We start from the raw sequence: 8,848 nt of genomic DNA on the forward strand, positions 1-8,848 counted from the left end.
ATTTTATTGGAAGAAATCATGGAAATGAAATATTCCAATATAAAGCGCACCGAACATAGATTCAAAAATCCAGATTTAGTCAAATCCCAAACGTAAAGCCCATTTTCACTGATTCACTGTGGAGTGAAATAACCCAAAAATATATTATAATTAATATTTATCATGTACAATATTGGAAAAATCACTGATAATAGATCATGCACGGTAACTACCAATATTATTGTATAACTAATAGGTATATTCATCCGAAATCTATGTTAATATGCTGTCGCTGGAATGCATCATATGTGTGCATGAGTAGATATGTACTTTTACTGCTATGACATCATATGATAATCAGATTTCATTTGTTTTTTAATTGATTAGTGACAGACTATTTAAAATACTTGGATTTCAGTATTTGGACAGCTGGTGCAATATGCTCAGTAGCAGAATTTTAATGGTAGGTACGTAAAGCAATAGGATAATATATTTGGCTGCTTTATTACATATTCCCTGCACACTCGGTTTTCCCGTTAAATATTGTGTTGAAAGTTTCAGCTGAAAGATTACATAGACAACGTAGCAGGATATTTAATGATGCACTTAAACAAGTCCCTAAGACGTACTATAATTATATACATATACATTGATGTGACGGCAGCAAACAACTTATTGGCTTGGCTAGCCTGCCTTTTTTTATTACTTTCTGTTTTATACCCATCTGAAGTGTTCTTAATTTTTTTAGTGTGGTTGCCTGTACTACTTCCACTGGATGTCTATTCTAGGCAACTACTACCCTTTGTGTAAAGCAGATTTTTTTCACAGTACCCACTAGTCTTCTAAGTTTAAATCATGTCCTTTAGCAGGCTTCTTTTTCTCCATTGGACTTAATTTTATCCCTTGACCTGTTCTATCCTCCCTTCCCTCTCCCTTGGCTCTTTAAGGGCGTACATATTAAGGCTTTCCCAACCACATAGCTTTTTTTTTTTACTGCCCTTTTCTAAATTTTGTTTCAATTTTGTATGGAACACGAAAAATCGTGTCTTTTAACAACTCTCCTGGTCCAGCTTCAAGATCAATTTCCTACTTGGGCTGACAGTAGGAATTCCAATGCAATCTTCATTTAGGGTTATGCCTTCAGTGAATACTGTGCCAAAGCTGGAAAAGATACATCGGAATAACGTATAACTGCAAAAATAAATAAAAAAATCTTAATAGCAAGTGACCATAACCTGAGAACTCTATGGGTTCGACTCAGAGTCTCTGGGTAAACCACTGCTTTCCAGGGTCTCAGGGTCCACTTCCTCTTTCTCCAGCTAACTGGGGCTAGCCACGCCCTCACGTGAAGCCACTCCCCCATGAGAGGCATAGGTTTAATTGGGTAGTTCCCAGGTATGCAAATGATGAGTGTCTTTCAGTGTTGGACTAATCCAGGGCTAGGCAATCTTCGGCTCTCCTGAGACTACATCTCCCATAATGCTCTTACAGTCATAATGCTGGCAAAGCATCAAGGGAAATGTAGTTCACAACATCCGGAGAGCCTAAGATTGCCTACCCCTGGACTAATCTATTGCTTATCTCAGCATTGATGGTTCATCTGTTAAGCGAGGCCGCCCCCTGGAAGCTTATCTTGCAGACATTATTGGAGGAACCTTAGATAAGGTTCTTTATCTTGTCCGTAAAGGGCTTCAAACTGACTTTTTTCTCCTGTAATTATTAAAAAAAAACACCATTAATTTACTTGATGGAAATGATTGAAAACAGGCAATTCCTTGACCCTTCCGGAAATAAGCTTGGTCTGGATATTGACTGATCGGGGGAAGACATCAGATTCTAGGCAAAGTTCATAATAGCTTTGTCCCGATGTTCTATGAATATGTCTCCCATATTAACCCAACTCTGCTTGATTTAAAACGACTATCGCATTTCATCGTTGAGATGCACAGGGATAAAAGTAAGTAATCACAGCTCCTCCGAGCGCCGCTGTCAACTCAACTAGAGTCTTGTTACTGTTCATTTCCACTGAGAAGAATCATACCTTTACCCTGTCAGCCGCCACCAGGAGAGACCTTTGATCATCTAAGTGAGTCACTGTTGCCAAATTACCTCTATGACTGATTGCAGCTCTGCTCCGGGAATTATTAGTTTGTTCCAAAACACAAGTTCTTTTGCTTCTGCTTTTTTTTGTTTTTTTTTAAACCGCTTGGTAATTCTGTGTGCAGAGAGTCGCATAATCTAAAAGCCATGGAACTCTGTGTGACACTAGATTTAACTTCCATGTCTTATCAGGTGTTATTGCGCTCGGTAAACAAGGAATCGGCTTGTTCCAACATCGCAATCATTTGTATGTAGATAGAAGAGCCCCAAAGGGGTCTGCATAGACTACCTATGAAAAAAAAAGAACAGAAAAAACAAGGAATGGAACATCCTACCTCCCAAGGGAATTCCTGCGGTCATAACATTCCATCGGACTTTACTTGCAAAATGTTTCCCATAAAGAACACCTGAAGTAAAGATTGAAACATTCTGCCAAACATTCTTGACTATCCCTTTTTTTTTTTAAGCACTTGGTTTGTGGGGAAGAACAACAAGACCAGGATTTATGAATGAATGAAAATAAGCAAACCAAGTGCATGCATTATGAAAGGCCAACCCCAGGGCAAGAAGGGTTTGGTTGGCCCTGTGGAATGCATAGTAAAAACAGTATAATATCTTTAAGGCCACTGGCTCAGAGACGTGCCAATGTAGGCCCTTAATGAAGTTGTTAAGTTGGAACTTGAACCCTCCTCCAAAGACCCGCATTTATTCACTAAAGGGGAGGTGACGGGCGAGTTTGCGGGAGAGTTGTGGTGTCAACGTCATGTCTTCACTATAAGTGAGCCAACCCCAGTGGGCTTCTGCTACATGAGAGCTTGGCTGGCCCTGCAAAATGTATAGTTCAATTATTGAGCTCTCTTCAGTCTTCTCATACATTGAATTACACATTATACAGGGCCACCTCAGCTCTTCTTGCTGGAGAAACCCACCAGTGCTGGTCCTTCATGATGAACAGTGAAGTAAGAGAGTTAAAATGAAACTCTTTCTTTAGTGAATAAACCCCATATACACCGCAGATTATTATACAGGATGCTTATATCTACCGTAGCCGTCCGCAGAACCTCACATCTGACCTCTCTGTGCGAACAAATTACAGGAGGCGTTGATGCAAAGCACTATTATCACCAATAAATCAAACCAGAACTTAAAATTCCACCCAGAAGCATTCATTGATTGGAAGGGATTGTCTTCTCACCTCTTCTAAATGAAATATGAGTGCGTTAATTGACTGTTAATTCGATACGACTTGTATTCTGCTCACACGGCACCCCATGCTCCCTTCGCAGAAAGTCTAATATTCCGCTTGCAGGTTATGATATTTCCGGAGTCATCGCGTTACTGATAGTAACTTATAGTACTTATAGAGCAAGATCACTGAAAACACTAATACTTTTAATAAATATTGAAGCATATTAGCGTCCCCGGCATAAAATACGGTAAAACGGGTAAAAGGCATTGGGAAGCCCCTCTCGATTGTTGCAAAGAAGACACTGCTTGTTAGGAACTATCTGTAGAATGATAATGGTAAGAAGGATGAGCGGCCGTAGACTTAAGTATGCGTAGTAAGAGGGAATTAATATGTAGTGGATTAGGTAGCATCTAACATGCTGTGTATGTAATATTAATTGGCTTAGATGGCAGTGGGTTAACCGTTTGATGGCTGCAGTGGCCACACACTGCAGTAAGTGTAATATTGGGCAGGAATGTTTCTATTTAGACATTTATAATGAATGGAGAGATTATTCTGTATAGACGTTGCTGCATATTTTTATAATGATAAATATATCTGGGGCTGCTCAAGTTCTGACCTAGAGCAGAGTCCCCAGCATCACCTGCATTCAAGAAGGGATTTCGATCATAACATATTGGGGACAAAAACACCAATCAGGAGTCCATAACAGTGTAGTACTCTGTGTGACCCTGAGAATCTGCCCCTTCCAACCAAGAGATTTCCCAGTCCTGATAGAGATATATATACCGTATATATATATATATATATATATATATATATATATATATATATATTTGCTTTCCCTGGCAAACCATAAGTTTGTCCCCTAAATCTAACTATTGAAAAACCACAAATATTGACCCGGCCTCTGAAGAGGGAAAATGTATCCCGACCCCTATGTAACTAAATATAAAATGTATAATATATTTCAAATAAATGTATGATTATTTTATATAATTATATTCTGCTGTTATTGTTTAAAAACCATCAGAGGGAATTATAAAAAGCTGTAACTTCCTGCATATTCATTGCTCAAATTGCTAAATTTAGCAATAAAACTGAGAAATAAAACGTATTATTTCAGAAATCTGCTCAGTAGTTCTTTCCACCCCCACAGTAATCCTGCTGTTCATTAATTGTCTTTCTTTTTTGGTGCAGGTGTGTTATGACAGCGGGAATGTTTATACATTTTGAAGAATGCAAGTTATTTATAATTCAGACTTGTCACCGAAGGGGAAAAATATTGAAATATTGGGTTTACGAACAAGGTCTATTTCCTAAACCCAGGGGCTTGCCAAGAGTCACCGATGCATTTTGAAGGGCGCCCTCTATGGGCATACCTGGGAACTTCCCAAGGCGGGCTACTCAAAGCTCTCTCGTTTCTGAGGGACTGGCTTCATATGGGAGCGGGGCGAGGCGCGCGAGGGGCATGGCTGGTGGAACAGGGGGTGAAGCCAGCCATAGGCAAGGATGGAACTAGCCTAAAATAGCATTATATAGGTTGGGAGTGGAAGGGGAACTGGGCTAGAGTGGGCACGGCTAAAAAACGTTCCTCTGTCCTAGAGGAGAGTGACCCAGAGACCTGTGGTAACTATGCTTCACCCAAAGGCTCCGGGGTAAAGCCAGAGAGTCTAGTATAACCAGTATAGGTATTATCTGCAAAATTAATTTTATGTTTGTTTTTACATCGTTTGGCAGTTTTATCTCACTCCTTGCTAAATTTAGATGGACTCGCAATAATTCCCATGGGAGGTAAAGTCCTCACGTGTTTTTGCTTTGTTGGTGGGAAATTTCACCCTTCCCTGCTTCCATAAAGGCCTAGGTCCCTATTTTGAAGGAAGGTTGGGGTCTTGGAAGCTTATGTGTCTTACTTCACAATCAAGACCCAACAGGAAGTTACATATAGTTACATAAGTGATAACCAAACCTGGCCCTTTAAGGCCCGTGGCCTATAGGCACTTTTATTTCCCCTTCGCCATGTATAGCCACCTGTATACAGCAGATGGGGGTATGTCGGAGGTTCCTCCTGCCACCAGCCCACCGTGCATTTGGCTGGTGCGGCCGATAGCCAGACCAGGCCTGTTCATAACATTAGTCCGCTTAATGTTACCGCAAACATCTTTGGACTATTTTATCCGAAATCTAAATCAAATTTTCCGTTAAAGATTGGATTTATGCTGAACAGTGACTGAACAATGGAAGAGAGATGGAGATAAGGAGGGCACGAAGGGGGGACATAAAACCGAAGATAAGCAAATCGTAAAGAACTGAATATATAGGTTTATACAACATAATGCTATCGGGGAGTAGAATGGTCGTAGATCAAACTTTATTTTTGTATAACTTGCAGAAAATATTATTTAGTCTGGCAAGAAATATATTTCTACCGATGGAGAAAGCAGGGTCATTAAATGGACTGGAGAAAAGTTCTTTCATATGGGTTATATCAACTTATTTTGTTTAATAAGATACGGCAGAAGGAAACAGTCTACAGGCTAAAGAGGGTCCTTTTTAGAATTAAAAGTTTATTTAGATTTTATAAAAATGAGTTGAAACACACTCTGGAGTCTTTATATAATAATATGTATGACCCTTGGAGGAACGAGGAAGAGGGTGTGTCCGGAGGCCTCACCCTTTTGCGGAAGTTAACCGGGAGGCCAGGTTCACGGAGAAGAGGACGAAGAAAGAAGACACGAGGAGAAGCGGGCAAAGAAAGAAGGCAGAAGGACAAGAAGCGGCAAGAAAAGAAGCGGAGCTGCAGGAAAGAAGACAGGGACACAGAAGCCGTCGACAGAGAAGCTAGGGAGACATTAACAGAGAGCCTGAGTGTGAGAGAGTATCAGAGAGTGAATGACGATGGCAACAAATTTTGTTTCTGAGTAGAAAAAGCCCTCCGAATTTTGTCCGATATAAAAGGCCAGGAGACGAAATTTGTTTTACAAAAATGAATAAACGAAAAACTAAACAAAAATGAATCCCAATAGTTTTTTGGTCCATTTGCACAAGTCTAATGTTAATTATATTCATTGGATCCTAAAAAAAATATGGCTCTCCCACGGTATACACACATGGTGGACATTTTAATATATAACTTCTTTTAATCTGTAAACACGATCACACAGGATTAAACAATTTGGGGAAAAGGATGTATCCGGTTTTGAACACCGCTGCTGTGTTACATTCTTGGCATTACAAACTCAATGTGAATGAATTAGTAATTATTAACTCACAATACTTTGCTTTACATCTCTAATTTGAGCCAATTTACAAAATGATTCAATATTAGTTGGCTATGATATCGCTCTAATTAGTTTGTATTTATTTGGGGGGGGGGCCTTACCCCAAGGATCTTCACAGATCGAGGAGAGAGTTTCCATTAAAAGTGCCTTGTGGCCCATTAATTGTTTAATACCATCTTCTGGAATATTTTCCCATGATGTTGTCCTCAACGTTCTAGTTCAAAAGCCGAGCTTCATATATGTTCATGTTTGGTAGGTATTTGTGGTTACATAGGCGACATTTACGACATATGGCTTGTACGGGGGGCGAAAAAGTAGTGAAAATCATTTTAACATGTTTTTTGATCATTATGCATCAGCTAGGTGTTTATGGTTGGATTTTTTTTAGATATTTCAGCCCTTTTGCTGAGTCTATACATCTATAACAACTAAGATCGGTAATTTAGAGCAATTTCTCGGGAATTACCTAAACAAACAAAGAGTCCACGACATAATGCGGTGCAGCTAAGCTGGGCAGATGGAAGCCATCATATTAATTGCAATTAGAATTCATTTAGCCCAACAATAAGTTACATGGTACCCAGATTGACACTGTACAAATGCAGCAAAACATTTAGTTGGCGGAATGCTAATGAGATAAAATTCATTTACAACTAAATTATTATGTCACATCCTATTAACATTTAACTTATTCTCAAAGTCCATCCCGCTATAAAAGGGCTTATTGCTTCTGCTAAGTTATTATACTATTCTCCAGAGAGTCTGGGGAAAGTGCACAGAGTAGCACCACGGTTCACGGCTGGAAAACGCCGGGAGACAGAAATTAGAAAAATAATAAGATATTAACAAAAAAAAAAATAATAATAATAAAAAAAAAATGAATAACAGACATGCCAAGAGAAACTGCGGATAGACTATAAACGGGGGGGGGGGCAGTTTGTGTTTGGCAGATACACTGGAATTTGGTGATTGTTTTAAAACATAAAGCTTTGGAAAATTCATCTTAGATTCAACATATAGATATTTCCCTATCCTGTGCATGTTTAACGTCCCTCACTGTGTTAGCCTCTACCCCTTCTGCTGGGAGGACGTTCCACTTATCTACCACCCTCTCCGCAACGTAAAAGAAACTTACATCACATCTAAACCTAGGACCTCTTGTTCTAACATTTCTCCTTTGAAATCAACTTCACTGCCCCATGCAAAAACTGAAGAATTGGGCTGATTCTTGCAGGGTAACGCCAGGCTGAATCCTTTACACACATCGGACCTTAGCATACGTGGGACATCTGTGAGCAACGACGGGACTAAAGCCTAATATCAGACCTCGAAAATCAGCCCTTCTTCAGAACTACCCATGTGTCAGGGGGCTTATAAAACTAAAGCCCCTAGAATACTCAGTTCCACCCGAAGGGACTTATATGCATTGAACTAAAATATCCCGAATTATTTCAGGGGATTGATTAAGAACCCTTTGATAAGATGGTGTTCTCCCTCAATAGATCTCTGCCACCACTGCTGTAACAGTAACATATCAAAATAAAACGTGTCGGAATATACAGGGGGCATCATCAGACGTATTCCATGGGGTGAAGATACCACCGGCTGGTATTTTTAACAAATAAATGTAAATTTATCATGATTTAGACAACTTTTTTGTAGAATGTGACTTTTTTTGGCATCCATGATTGATTATCCTTATAGATCATTTCAAAAGTGGATATGTCACAAATGCTATGTTACAAATGGGTATTACAGATTAAAGTAAATATATATATGTATCCGATATATATATATATATATATATATATATATTTATATATACGGTATATATATATATATTTAAATATATATATTATCTTATGTGCATGAATATCATAGGAGCAGCCATCTGCACTTCTTGTTCTTAGGATCTTCACAAGTACAAGCAAAAAGTAGAGATTAATTAAAAAGATTAATTAAAAAAAAATATATTTTTTAAATATATAGGTGCAGCATTAACGTTAAAAAAAAAAGCTAACTAATAGAGGCATAAAACTAAACTATATCTATTTAACGCAAATGTATGCTATGGGGCTTCCTCTATTTATTTATTTATTTATTTTGGCAAACAAAATGTTGATCGCAGTCAAGTGTGAGACTTTTAAAATATAATCCTGCATCCAGTTACATTTTATTTCAGCCTTTGCCATTATGGGGGTGAATCTTTTTGCAGTATTAATAAGTACATTTTAAGTACATTTTTGGCAGTCCGGCCCTGGAACAGAAAGTCGGACCAAGGCTATTGGCCTCCTGTTTT

The sequence above is a fragment of the Spea bombifrons genome, chromosome 5 (assembly GCF_027358695.1).
Source record: "Spea bombifrons isolate aSpeBom1 chromosome 5, aSpeBom1.2.pri, whole genome shotgun sequence".
NCBI lineage: Eukaryota > Metazoa > Chordata > Amphibia > Anura > Pelobatidae > Spea > Spea bombifrons.